Consider the following 15,299-nt stretch of genomic DNA (forward strand, 5'->3'; position numbering starts at 1 on the left):
GGTTATATAGTGGTTTCTTGAAATGTTTAGAGAAGCTTTATAAACCTCTCAGAACTTAAGATATAAAAGTATAATAAACTCATAGGTTAGTAAGACAGAATCAAAGAAATCCTCTTTGTAACTGACACCTTAGTTTTAGTCCTCAGTCTGTTGTTCTAGTGGAAACATTAAGGCACAACTGTCTTAAGAGCTCTTGGAACCGGGGGCTTATCCCATCAAAGCTCTTAAATCTAGTTTTTCCATTGTGTTTTGGTGTGGGGTTTTTTGGGGTTTGTTTTTGTTCTGGAGTGCAGATATGGTTCTATTCACTGTTTTACCCACCTGTTCTATTCTGGTATTTGACTTGAATTGAAAGAGCTGAATTGCTGAACTTTGATCAGACATCTCGTCTAGAGTTCTATGATCTCGGTAATCAAATATGCAGGAATAATTTTAGAGCAGTGACAGCACAGTTGTGACCAGCATGCGACTAAATCTGTAAAAACCCAATTTTGTGAAGTAAAATAGGTTCCAAAACCAAAATAGGTTGCAAAATGTGTAAAACAGGTGCACCCCAACCAGAATCTGCGGAGACCGATTTAGTCCGGAGTCTTGAGGCAGGTTGGGGAGGCGGAGGCAAGGGTAAAGGGTAAAGGACCTAGAGCAGGGCTGAGTTCTTATGAACCCTCTGCTGCTCCAGGAGTCACCTGGCCTCACTTCACCTTTACTACAGCGAGGGACATAAAAGGCTTATGAAGAACCAGCCTCTTAACCTTTTGACCCTCACCTATTCCAACTACGCGGGACAACCACTTTTAGCCATGATGCTGTATGCCCTGTTCCTGTTGCTAAAGTCGGCGGCTCTCTCGGTTCGTCCCTTTTAGAAATCCTCTACTGACTTTGCAAAAGATGAGGATTTTAGTTCACACCCCTTCATCTTCTCACTCCATCCTTCCAATATCTCATCTCTTTGTTAAATCCATATTAGGTGTTATTTTTTTACTAGGTTTATAAATACTATTGTTCTAATAAGCCAGAGTTTTCATGATTATTTTCTAGTGCAATTTTTTGTTTTATTGGCATTAATAATTACCTCTTTCAAAATATTTGTTTTAAGATTTTATTTATTTATTTGACAGAGATCACAAGTAGGCAGAGAGGCAGGCAGAGAGAGAGGGGGTAGGCAGGTTCCCTGCTGAGCAGAGAGCCTGATGTGGGGGTTCGCTCCCAGGACCCCGAGATCATGACCTGAGCAGAAGGGAGAGGCTCAACCCACTGAGCTACCCAGGCGCCCCCAAAATATTTCTTCGAATATCTGATTTGATCAGCTCTGTTTTCACTCCAGTTTTCCCAAAAGTCAAATTTTTTTCCAGCTTTCTTGAGATACTATTGACATATAGGTGAGTTTAAGGAATATGATGCAGCGATTCGACACACATATATATTGCAAAATGATTATCACAATAAGTTTAGTTAACACCTTCATCCCTTCACATAATTATGATCTAAAAGTCAACTGGACAGATAATTCACTGGTTCTATTTATCTTGTGAAACAAACCCCCTCTAGATTCTTGCCTCCTGACCCAGTGCAGACTCCTGGCACTCCTCCTTTGTCAGCCCCCATCTCTCTAGCATGTTCGGTCCTCTTCCTTGGATTCCATATTTTCCTTTTTCTGGGCTAACTACTTTCTATTGGCAGACAGGATTTTCCAGTTGCTTTTCAAAGAAAGATGCATAAGATTTTTGATTGAAAACAATTTTTTCTCTCAGAATTGAGAAAAGGTTGGCCCATTTTCTTCTGCCATTTTGTGCTTCTACGAGGAACCCATTCTTATTCCCATTCCTTTGTATGTCCCCTGTCATTTTCTCTGATAGGTTTAGATTTTTTTATTTAGCCTTATTGTTCTGAAATTTCATGGTGATGCTGTAGGTCTTTTGACTTCCAGTATAGTGAGCAACCTATTCGTTCTGGAAAATTGTATCCTTCCATTCTGAGAAAAGCTTTCTGTGTTGCCTTTGATGGTTTTCTCTCCTATTTTCTGTTCTTAATGGAGCCTCTATTATTTAGGGGTTTGTTTGGTTTTAGTTTTCAAGAGTTCTTTCTTTTTCTTATGTTATTCCGTATCTTACAGCATCCTATTCTTGTTCCTTGAATTAAATTTCTTTTCTTAGGGTATTTGTTAAAATTATATACAAGTTGTGTTTAGCACACTGCATTATCTCCACTTTCTTCTAAGTTTATATGTTAATGTTCTGGTCTCTTGTCAAGTTGTAAGTATACCTAATTGCCAGAGATTCTTTTTGAACAGTGAAGCGCTAAAATATATATTTAAAGTGCATGCGTGTGTGTGTGTGTGTGTTACAGAAGGTGGGTATAGCCTGGAGAACTCAAGGAGTTAATATCTGGTGGGCAAATTATTTTCTCATTCTGTTCTCTTCTTAGTGGAACTTCTATTATTTAAATGATCAACTTTCTTTTTTTTCTTTTTGTTAAAGATTTTATTTATTTATTTGACAGAGAAAGAGAGAGAGAGAGAGAGGGAACAAAAACAGGGGGAGCTGGAGAGGGAGAAGCAGGCTTCCTGCTGAGCAGGGAGCCCGATGTGGGACTTGATCCCAGGACCCCTGGGTCCTGGTCCTTAGATCATGACCTGAGCTGAAGGCAGACACCCAACAACTGAGCCACCCCTAGATGATCTGCTTTCTAAGAGTTCTCCTTAACCTTACTTTCCCCATTCATTCTACTGATTTTTAAAAAATATATATATTTTGGGCGCCTGGGTGGCTCAGTGGGTTAAGCCGCTGCCTTCGGCTCAGGTCATGATCTCAGGGTCCTGGGATCGAGTCCCGCATCGGGCTCTCTGCTCAGCAGGGAGCCTGCTTCCCTCTCTCTCTCTCTCTCTCTGCCTGCCTCTCCATCTACTTGTGATCTCTCTCTGTCAAATAAATAAATAAAATCTTTAAAAAAATATATATATATATATATATTTTAATTGTCACTTTTTAAGCTGTCAAAGTTCTTCTCTGTTCTTATCTCGTTTTCTCATATTATAGCATCCCGTAGGGGACATTAAATTTCTTTAGAGAATTTTCTTCCAATCTTCCTAAGAGGTAAGCCTGTGGTTTTTTTGGTGTTGCATTTGGGAAGGGGGCTAGGGAAAGGAAGTCTAACAGCAAGTATGCAGACTCACTTACACTCCTAAGGCCAGAATAGTACCTCATCATAGCCCTCCCCTGACTCTGCTGTCCCTTCAGTCTCTCTGGTTCTCTAAAGAACAAATTCCACAGTCTTCTGGGAGGACAGGATGGAACAATCACCTGAGCTCACAAGAGGCAGACAGGTGTCTAACTGCTCTCTATTTACTTTCAAATAATGCTTTTAAATTTAATCGCTCTTTTCCCCTGGTACCTGATCCTCTAATTCATGAATCCTTCTTGGTTCTTCAAGGCAAATAGCCTTGCTACTCTTACCCTTTTCTAGTGCTTAAACTTGACCTTCCGTTTCCATGCTGCATCACTTTCCAATGCCCCATTTACTTTCCATCTTCAGATGTTGTGGTTTTGGTTACAGATGTCTCCTCCCGGGGCAGCCTGTTAATTGCCCGTCCAAATTCTTACTTTCTGGACTCAGATCTTATTGAGGAAGCCACTATGCCCTCCTTAAGATGCTCAGCTTCCCAGAGGTTTGTTTTTCCCCTGGGAGTATTCATGACATAGATCTGACCAATGAGATAAGAATGGTAGTCTTGGGTGGGAGTTCTTGGAAAGTCTGTTAAAGAGGACAGTTTTTTTTTTGTTTTTTTTTTTTTCCCTTTCACTACCCTTCTTGTAAATTGTTCTTCCTCTTTCTGCTTGGAAGGCAATTCAGCAGCAATCATGCACCCACAAGGTGACCATGAGAATGAAAGCCACATGCTCATCACGAAGAATGGAATGATCGAAGAACCTCAGCATAGTGGTGATGTTGTGGATATGCTAAAACTGCCCAGACTGTCAAATTCTGGATTTCTTCTATTAGAGAAATAAACACACATTTGATTAAATACCTACGGTCACAATACTGGTTCAGTATAGCCAAAGCAAACCCCAACTCATACACTTGCTTTCCTCAAAAATGGACATGTGTTTTGGTCTTTGTTTCAAAGTCATTATTTGAACTAACAGGACTGGAAGTCCTTTGTCTGCTTTAGGATCTCACAAGAGTCTAGCCTTCCAGTTCCTTCTATTTTACCCCTGCCCCAGGCCACCTTTTGCTTTTCTTCCTCACCAAGCCTTGACATCATGGCTGATCCCTTGAATTCCGTTTTCACTAACACTCTCAACTTTCAAGCATCATTGCTCAGTTTGACCCATTGAACAAATACTCAGCCTTTCTCCATTCCTACAGCCAAATGACTGGGCACTACTAGGGAAAAGTATAGAATTGTTAGAATTGGTGCCACTTCCAGTTCATGATCTCCAACTCAGATGTGCAATAATTTATCCTCATGAGTAGTTTCTTTTTCCAGTCCCACAGTAACTACCACTAGTTTCTTCAAATTTGCTACATCTGGGGTGCTTGGGTGGCTCAGTGGGTTAAAGCCTCTGCCTTCGGCTCAGGTCATGATCCCAGGGTCCTGGGATCGAGCCCGCATCGTGCTCTCTGCTCAGCAGGGAGCCTGCTTCCTCCTCTCTCTGCCTGCCTCTCTGCCTACTTGTGATTTCTCTCTCTCTCTCTCCCTGTCAAATAAATAAATAAAATCTTTTTAAAAAAATTTGCTACATCTCTCTCAACTTACACCTATCTAAAAGCCTATGGAAATCATGTGACTTTATGTTTTCAAATGTCACTTCACACTTATCTACCCCCTCACTCTCAGGAGACTACTGGCTCTCCTCCTACTTCACTGAATCTAAAAAACTCTATCAGTGCTTCCCTCCTCACCTCCAGTGAATGAGATCTTCTTCCTTCTTTTTTTTAAGGCCAATCATTCTACTGGAGCTCTTGGTCCCGTGGGAGAAAGTGTGGTCTAGAGGCAAAGGTATGAGATTTGTAGCCAGACATTTGGGTTAATATCCGAACTCTGGCACTTACCAGTTAGGCAAGTTCGTTTAATTTCTCTGAGCCTCTTTTCTTATCTATAAGATGTAGATAATTCCCCTTTCATTAAATTGTTGTAGTCAGTAAGTTTTTTATGTAGTGTAAGAAAATAATGTTCTCATTTTCTCTAGTACTTTCCTACCATAGTTATTCCTGCTCTATCACCAACTTCTCCTCTAATTGTTTTCTACCTCTTAACCCCAAAGTACCATCTTTTCTGTTCTGCTATAGTGTGTTCTTATCTATTCTGACTTCAACTCCCTCCACAACATTGAAGGGGTGCTTGCCGGAGACCAGAGATAGTCTGTGCTGCAATTGAGCACTCTCTCTGGAGATACCCATGTGTTCAGGGGGGAAAATAACCCATTGGGATCCAACCATGGAACTGGGGTTTCATTAGCAGTGATCAATGAGAAGTTCCTTGTCCTCTTAAAGTTTATAGTCTAGCAGGAGAGGAACAAATCAAATACTTACAGTCCTGATGTATATTGTGAAGGAGGAAGCACCGGGTCAATGGAACCACCCATCGTCTGCAGAGGCATGGAAGGCAGATCAAGAACGAAGGGCTTAATTTGAAAGCAGGAGCGTGGAGAATGAGAGCAAGGGACTGATGCAGGAAGTAAGTGACCAGGCTTGGGAGGAGGATGGCGAGAGAGAAGTAGTGGGAACAGGGGGCTGGGATTCTGTGGGATTGGTTTAGATTTGCAATGGTCTGCTGAAAGTGACATTTACATAATGACTTTGAAACTATTATAAACTCCTGTGCTTTCTCTAGGTTCTTAAAATATCAATCAGGGAGACTTAAGCAAGCCAATTTCTTCATGGCATGACTTCTCAAAGTGCATTAAAAATCTCCAGTGATGCTGGAACTCCTTTTATCAAAAGTGACTCTCCCCCAGCCACTACTGTAAGGAATTCACTCTGGGAAATTCTCATCGAGGAATCTGTGGTCCTGAAAAAATGAGGCTATTTTAATTCCAGGCAGCAGAGGGCAACCTTACCCTCCTTATCCAGATTGATACAGGCTTCAGATAAGGTTAAAAGTAAAATCAGCTAAAATCGCCTTAGAGCTAGTTCGAACTTCAAGGGGAGGTTCTTCTGTTTCCTCCATGGTTACCCCCAACTTCATTTTCATTATTGTGGAAAATCAGCCATGAGAACTGTTGGAATAAGCTGTCCACTCAGGTATCAGAACAAACTCAGATGGAGACATCTTTCTGAGTGGTCCACTTACTGGAGAAGGGTACTGGAACCAAACAGCATCCAGTACTTGGATCTTGATTACAATTACATCTTAAAGTGGGACGTTGCTCTGATCATTCTCAGCTTCCCCTCATTATAACCGTACAAGATTGTTTCACATTTGTATGTATTTATTATAAATTAAATGCAAGCTCATTTAGAAAAACTAGAAAACATGATTAGGAAATAAAAGACTCATGACTTCATAGCATAGATAATTACCATTATACTTTCCTGTATATCCATCCACACTTACCCATCCACATTTAGACTTATAAATAAGATTATATGTTATCAGCTTAACCACCTGATTTTCATTTTTGATTTATATCCCAAACATCATTTTCATGTCTACAGGGGGATCAATAAATGACTCTAACACATGAATTTAATAAAATTCCTACACTTGACCATTTAGTGTTCCAGACTTCTAATATTATACACAGGAATTTTGAACCAACTTTTAATGCAATCTTCTGATTCATTTTTGTTGTGGTTAAAAAAAGCTTTCTCGGGATGCCTGGGTGGCTCAGTTGGTTAAGCAGCTGTCTTCGGCTCAGGTCATGATCCCAGGGTCCTGGGATCGAGTCCCACATCGGGCTCCTTGCTCAGCAGGGAGCCTGCTTCTCCCTCTGCCTCTGCCTGCCTCTCTGTCTGCCTGTGCTCGCTCGCTCTCTCTCCCTCTGTCCCTGACAAATAAATAAAATCTTTAAAAAAAAAAAAAAGCTTTCTCTTTTTTCATTATTTCCTATTCATATGCTACATTAACTATGGTTATGTTTCTCTCCAAGTTCATACAGTAATGTACAACCACCTATGCACTTACATAGGTTTTTTTTTAATAAACAAAAAAATAGAATTATAAGATGTACATCTCATTTTTCTTGCCTAACAGTATACAGTGGCAAAACTTTCAGGTCTGTTAGTAGAGATCCAATTAATCCCTTTAAAAATCTGTAGACAATCCTATTATTAGACATAATCACTTACCTACCAGAGAAAGACAACTTTGCCGATCTGAAGAATAAAATATGCTAACTCATTACTCAATGATTTCGTTCCTCCTAGTACTTGGATCTAAACTAAACCTATTGAATGAGAGATATATGCATTACTTCCAGTTTGAAGACAAGAGATGGCAGAACCTTGACTGTGCCTGGAGTTTGATGAAGTGTAAAATTAATTTGCCGTCAGGCAGAGTCACAGTCATAGCGATGCCCACTGTGTCCGTCCCAGCTGGCTGTGGCCCCAAAGTCTTACTTCCCATCATGCCAGCTTTGCCTCGGGCAGCTCCTTCCCCATGTCCTAACATGACCGGAAAGGGAGCAGTACAGGCAAAGAGGCCCAGCGGATTTCTCAACTGTGGCCAGAAAGTATGAAATGACACAAAACTTTATGATACAGAGAGTTACTATTATAATAAGTGATTGGATTTTTTTTTTTACAGCATTATTCCCCAAAGAGGGTCAGTAAAGCCCTTTTGCTAAGAGACCTTGCAGGAACATTTTAACACCTTCATTTTAGTTAGACCAAGAATGTCATGGGATCAGTAGCTGGGGATTAGATATATGGGGAAGGAACTTGTGAGGGAGAGATACAAGAATATAAGGGTTTTAGGGTTTGAGAAAGAATCCCCCTTTCTCCCTCTCCTGGCTGTGAAACCAGTTGAGAAAGAGAGAGAAGGAAAGAGGGAAATCCCAACAGCTGGAGAACCCATCATTACCTTTCTCACTGATAAACTGTTCAGAGTACACGACCCCACGTCTGCCGTAGAAGGAAATCTCTCCATCCAGTCCAGACAAAGTTGCAAAACCCTCTTCTGATAAAACATGAGGTGGAGCATTTTCTGAACTAGGGGGCTCACAGCAGGAGGAAGGGGGACAGGACTAACAGGAGGTGGCTCTTCCTCCTACTCACCCACCAGCTAACGTGCCCCCTTGGTTGGGGAGTGGGAAATAAGGAGAACTTAAGAGAGGAACCGGGGAATGGAGCCTAAACAGAAGGCAGGAATCAATATTCTCTCAACAGCTGTGGCTCAGACTCTTACTCAGAGATGCTCCAGCCACCAAGGAGGCCCAGGTAGGTTACAAAATGTCCATGTGAGTGTTTAGGCGGCGAAGGTCAAAGCCTTAGACCATGTAAGTGAGACTCTAAATTTTTTTTTTCTGTAGCCACTACTTTCAACAATACCTGCTGTTTGGAACCCTACCTGTTCACCACCGACTGCATAGGCAGAGGCCCAACGGCTTTGTTTATGCAATCTGGAATGAATAGCAATACACCAGCAATTCTCAGCAGCTGCTCATCCATTTACAGAAAAAAAAAACAAAAAACAAAACAAAAAAACCCCCGAGGCTTTGGTGCTAAAATCCCCATCTGGGACTGTCCTGGGCGATGTGTAAGCTGGATGTGGGTAGGGGTGGCCACCAGAGCCAGAGGCTGGGGATCTGGGATCCAAACTCCAGATCCGCGTTAACTAGAAGGGGTCGCAACCCTCCTCCCCGTGGGTTTCAGTTCCATTTCCCACACAGAAGGAGGAGTTTGAATATGGCGGCAATCCTTCCCCCTTTACACCGATTCATTTTAGATATACAAAAGGAATCCTCGTTACTAATGATGCTTTTATGTTTGAAAAAAACTTGGGAAAGTGGATGTGATGACATTTCAGATAGAGAATAAATATTTGTCGATGACAGGATGGACAATTACTGTTCTCCACTAGGACTCTCAGCAGCAAACAACGGAACCCCCGCCAGCTTGTTCAAGTATTCAAGGATACTACTAAGTGGTGCACAAAGCCTGCTCTAAGGAGGGATTCTGACCTCACGTCTCCACGAGCGAGCGCTGCCTCCTAAAGCAGGTGTCCCTCCCCATAATCCTCCTGCTCCCCTCTGCAAGTGGATTCTCATGGTGCCGCCTCTTTCCCCGTGAAAGTTTCGCTCCTTGTGCTCTCGTTTCAAGGGAGGTTCATGGAGGGCTTCCACCATGAGGAGATAACACGCAGAAGGGCGGAAACTGTGCCGTGGTCATAGGAACAGAATTTTAAAAGTATTGAGTGACAAAAAACACAACAAATGCACATGTCCACTCTTGCCAGTCCGCCCCACAGGCAGAAATCCTGGGCACAGAAATGCAATGTGTCGCGATGCATTCGATTTGCATGTGTGCCCACACGTCAGGGAACCAGAGAACCAGCCTATATTAACTTGCCAAGTTCTTATAATAAATACTTTCTTTTAAAAAAAATTCAGTTCTGGCAAGTGGAAATCATTACTGTGTTCATGGCTCTGAAAAAGGACACATTACATTAAATTCGCTATTGATGATTAATTCAGTACACAGCTAGATGGAAAGGTTGAATAAGCTGTCTTAAGGTGAGTTTTTTTTTTTTTTTAACCCTTTAACATATTTCAAAATCACCCAGAGTCCTTGTTAAAACCCCAGGCTCATCCCTGAACTTCTAAGTCAGTATCTGAGGGGAAAGTCTGGAATATATCGTTTAACAAGCTCCTTTGGCAATTTCTCCCATGCACTAAAGCTTGAGAATCTCTGCTTTGTGAGGCAAATATAGGGACTGTCGAGGAATAGTAATTAATACATTTAAAGTTAATTAATTAATAGATACAGCTGCGCATTGTTTATATTGTATGATTTCTTCTAGTCTTTGTTGACGTGGAGTAAAGTCTGCTACTTGTAGACCACAAGTTCTGGAGTGAAAATGTCTTACTTTTGTCATTACATTTGAATTTTAATTGTCTAGTGTTTCCTGTCCGTCGTTATCCCACATTTTCCTAAGTCCGTGGTCACAAACAGGGCACCACTGCTTCGTGAGGCCATTGAGTTGTCGTCTTTGATAGCAGAGTGAGTAATAGAGCTCTTTCCCCTCGCCCCAAACTGGGCTCGGAGGATTCCATCAAGTTTCCCACTAGCTAAACTTTTGAAGCCAGTGTCCCCCAGACCGAGGGCACATCAGAAAAATCTAGACGGTTTGTGCTTGGGTCGGTCCCCAGGATGTGTGTGGGGTCTGCGCGCTGGGCCCTCACCCCCATGCACACGGCTGCCGGAGCGGCCCTTCCCGCCGCGTGGAGGGTCCCAGCTCTCCGCGTGGAGGGTCCCAGCTCTCCGCGTGGAGGGTCCCAGCTCTCCGACTGCTTTGTCCTTCCGCCGTAATCACCAGGAGGATCGATGAATTGTGTAAGAAAGCTTCTAAGGGGTGTTTCTCAAGCTCATGAAGAATCCAGAAAAATGAGGGGGAGGAGATCAGGGTGTGGCCCTGAGCTGTCCCAGAATCCTGGAGCTGTGCTCCTGCGTCGGCGGCGTCGGCAGCGACGATGAAGTCCTATCTCCCAGCGCCTCGCTGGTCACCATAGTTTCTCACTGGTGGCCCTGCGTGCTGAGGGCAGCGAAACCAGCGCCTCCGACAGGGGTCTTTTAAGAGTTAACCTCTTCTGCTTATTCCTTATAACTCGGTGAGGAGGGCATTACTATTCTCAGTCCTGTTTAAAGGAACTGAAGGTCAGGGATCAGGAGGGAGACAGACCATAAGAAACTCTTAATCTCACAAAACAAACTGAGGGGGGCCGGGGGAGGGGGAGTCGGGAGAGGGTGGTGGGGTTATGGACATTGTGGAGGGTGTGTGCTATGGTGAGTGCTGTGAAGTGTGTAAACCTGGCGACTCACAGATCTGTACCCCTGGGGCTAATAATACATTATATGTTTATAAAAACGAAAGAAAGAAAGAGAAAGAAAGAAAAGAAAGAAAGAAACTGAAGGTCAAGGGGTTGGCTTGTTCAAGAACATGAGCATGAAAGCCATGACCAGTTCCTAGTGAATTTTCCCCAGTCGAGGGAAAATTAAAGTCAGCCTCAAAGTGGGTTTAGTAAAGGCTTATGCATCGTCTTACTGAGGGCAAGAGCCCCAGAGACAGTCTTCCAGACTGCTGGAGAACGGCTCAGAGCTCGTCAGTTTACAGGGGATTATACATGAAAAACACATGAGATTTATGTGCTTGCAAGCAGTTCTCTAAAGTATAACTCTGTCATGAGGTTTAATTTCTTCGGTTGGAAAAGACAAAGGCTTGCTGATTGGCACATGCACCCATGAAAGACCCTTAGCTCATCTTAATACATTATATTTCTTTCGCTTCTGATCTTTCAGAAATATTTCCTGCATGCCTCTGCTTCAAAGGTTTTCTGGTTCTTCCTGGTTTTGTTTTCTCCTTGAGGTCACTAGGGACGTTGCCGGAAGTCTACAGTAATCACCTGCTGCACATGACAGTGTGTGGAACTCGTGCCTGGTTCTTAGGGAGCCTCGAACATCGCTCTGAGCTCTGGTGGTGGGTAGCAGAGCTCAGGGGAGAGCAACGGAACCACCAGTCAGGCCAGGGGTGGGGTTGCGGCATGGGACTGACACCCAGCCCCTCATAACGAGGCACTCTCAGGTGTGAGAGTTGACCTGGGGTGAGGGAGCAGGAGGCCTTGGCCTTTAGCACTGGAGGGGCTCAGGGAATAACCTGCCTTTCCGAATGGCACATTGCAGGACTTGAACCCCCTCCAAGAAGTGTTTTTCCCAGTGGGCTGACAGAGCCTTTTCAGCCTCTAATTATGATCTACCAGGGATGCTACCTCAAGACGCTGCGAGTACCCTTTCCCTCAGCACACATGGAGACCCAGGAAGGTGACCAGCCCGGAAGAGGTGGGCACGCACCCAGATGCCCAGCCATGAGCTTGTCTCAACGTAGTGTGAGGGCTAGAGCTGCAGGTGGCCATGAAATGGCAAAACTCGTGAAGGAGAATAAGAAAAGAAGTTGTAGCTGGGATCTGTCGAGTGCCTTAACCTCAAGCTAGGAGAGAACCAATTCCACGTATGCCAAGGCTGAAGCAGAAAGACCACAAAGCCCCACAGAGAACATCTCTGTGAGTCTTCTTTCTCTCTCCCTTTCTTTCCTGGAAAACTCAACCCAAATACCATTAGGGAGATTGAGCCAAATAGGCACCCATTACAGGGGCTGAGGGTCAGAATTGGCACAGGGTGTCAGGGCCTCAACAGAGTCAGGAGAACACATGTGTGGGTGAGAGGCAGGGCAGGGGCAGAGACCCCGCTCCCCTGGGCATCTGGATGAGGTGAAGAAAGAGGGCATTCCGGTAGGGGAGGCGGCAGTGGCCAGAACCAGAGGTGTGAACACAAGTGAGGTGAAGAGGGGTCTGTGGAGGGTGGGGGGGGGGGTGATGGGAGAAAATGAAGTTAGTATATCCATGGAGGAGGATGGGAGCCGGGTTTCTCACAGTCCAAGAAGGGAGAAAACTCACAGAATCCTATGATACTCATTTGGAATTGGAGATGTCAGCATGGATTCATGATATTCAGTAGATAGAGCTAGGTATAAAAGTAAATATAGATATGAAAATTTGTGTACACACACACACACACTTTCAGATACCACCTTAAAAAAGTGATCAAAATTAACATTGCTAATGATGGGACGATTTGAAATTATGAGCCAGCTGATGGGATTCAGTGAGAACATAGCTTCGCTTCTGACATATTCCTGCCCAAAACTCTAACCCGAGTCTCATCATGAAAATAGCAGACCAGCCTGAACTTGGGGACAGTCTATAAAACACCACGCCTGTAATCTTCTAACCTGCCCAGGCTATAGAAGTCAAGGAAAGACGGAGGTGTAGTTCTGGAGAGAAGAAGAATACTATAAATAATGCAATGTGTCGTTCTGGGTTTAACCTTTTTATATAAAGGACATTATTGGAGAAACTGGTTAAACTTGAGTGGTGTTGGAGGATTGAAGGCTGGTTAGGTTCTGTGTAGATGTCTTGACTTTGATGGTAGTTTGGTGGTAGGAGAATGTCCTTATTTATAGGAAATACCTTGAAGTATTCCGGGGTCATGGGGCAGTGGGTCAGCAACTGATTCTCAAATGGGTTTAGGGAAAAAAGTTCTTTGTACTGTTCTTGAAATGTTTCTGTAAGTTTAAAATTATTTCAAAAAAAACATTTATTAAAATATTCAGGATTCAAGAAGTTACTTGGCCCACCCAGGTGGCTCAGTTGGTTAAGTGCCCAACTCTTGCTTTCAGCTCAGGTCATGACTCTGGGTCCTTGGATCGGGCTCCTCATCAGGCTCTGTACTCGGTGGGGAGTCTGCTTGGGATTCTCTTTCTCTCTCTCTCCCTCTGCCCCTCCCTCCCCCACTCTCTCTCTGTCTAAGGAAGAAAGGAAGGAAGGAAGGAAGGAAGGAAGGAAGGAAGGAATCTTAACTGTGGATAACTTCTTTTAAAACTGTTCAGGTGGAGCCTGAGTCACTCAGTGGGTTAAGCATCTGCCTTTGACTCAGGTCATGATTCCAGCGTCCTGGGATTGAGTCCTGCTTCAAGCTCCTTGCTCAGTGGGGAGCCTGCTTCTTGCTCTGCCTGCTGCTTCCCCTGCTTGTGCTCTCTCTCACTCCGACAAGTAAATACATGAAATCTTAAAAAATAAAATAAAACTGTTCAGGAATTAGTTGGGCTTTCTTAAATGCTTTTATTTTATAGCTATGACTGTTACACTTTTCTTTCCAATTTTTAGATATATAGCATATAATGCTAATCTGTGTTTGGCTTTTGAAAAGGTTAAAAATCTGACAATAAAACAAAGAGATAGGAAATAAGATCTTTCACTGAAGACAATGCTTGCTTTTCCTCTTACCTCCCATTAAGGTCTAGGCAGAGGGACGTGCTTCTGCCAGGAAAAACCTCATTAGTCCCAAGAAGCAGCCCCGCCCACCTGTCCCACTGTCTGCCCAGCTTTCATAGGCACTTTCCTCGAAGGGTCATGCTCCACGTCTTTGAAATACACCTACATGCTCTGTGGTGGGTCACGGCATTTAACTTCCCTTGTCCTCACGTTTGGCTAATGGGTTGGGAAGCACGGTCTCATGCTTGCTCAGATGATGGAAGACACTTGCTGCTGTGTGCTGGGGCTCAGATCTCACTGGTGCTTGGAGGGAAAGAGTCGGATCACTGAGCATGGGAATCCTAGGTCTCTTTATTTATTCTCTGCTTTCCCCTGATGTCCTTGCAGCAAGATAGAAATATTCAACTTCTGTCGCAACTCAGAGAGGCAGGGAAAAGAAGACTGTTTTCTCCTGAGCCCTCTCGTGTGCGATACTAGGTGAAAATCAACTACAACTTCATTCCAATCTAAGTGGGGTTCAGTTTCTTTTTTTCTTTTAAGCTTATGTTTTTTAGTAATCTCTACACCTAATGTGGGGCTCAAACTCAGGACTCTGAGATCAATTGTTGTATGTTCTCTCACTGAGCCAGCCAGGCACCTCTTCGGTTTCTGGTAAGAGTGCTCAGTCCAGGGGGGGCCTGGGTGGCTCAGTCTGTTAAGCATCTGCAATTGGCTCAAGTCAAGATCCTGGCGTCCTGGGATTGAGCCCCATGTCATGTTTCCTGCTCAGAGAGGGAGCCTGCTTCTCCTTCTCCCTCTGTTCTCTCTCTCAAATAAATAATAAAATCTTAAAAAAAAAATGTTCAGTTCCTCAAATAGCATCTCTTCCTTTGTCTCTCTCCCTAAGATTATGTCTGATATTGAAGGATATAACTTACTTGTCCTTGTGGCTTTGGGGAGAAGTTGAGGTCCTACGGGGAACTCAAGAGCCTTGGATTTCATTTCTGGATGTTTCTTTGCCACCAAGCTACTAGGTACTTCATTGGTCCCCTGCACCAACATCTGGGTGGTATTAACTCGGGGTCATTCCTATTCTTTGTGCAATGAGCCCAGAGGTGCTTTCTAGTCGATCTGATTTCACTTCAGTTACTGCTGGCTCCAACCAACCTGAGATACCCATAGTCTCCAGCCTCTGCTTCTTGTGCTGCAGGACTTTCTGCCGGACTCCCTTGTCCCAGTTAAGGCAATACCTGGGTGATTTCCCCCAGGCAGACCTCCAGGTCCTGAGCAGAGTGCCTTGGGTGGACCCGGGCCATGGACCTGGGGCGCCGG

This window comes from Mustela lutreola, chromosome 5 (assembly GCF_030435805.1).
Source record: "Mustela lutreola isolate mMusLut2 chromosome 5, mMusLut2.pri, whole genome shotgun sequence".
In the NCBI taxonomy this organism is placed as follows: domain Eukaryota; kingdom Metazoa; phylum Chordata; class Mammalia; order Carnivora; family Mustelidae; genus Mustela; species Mustela lutreola.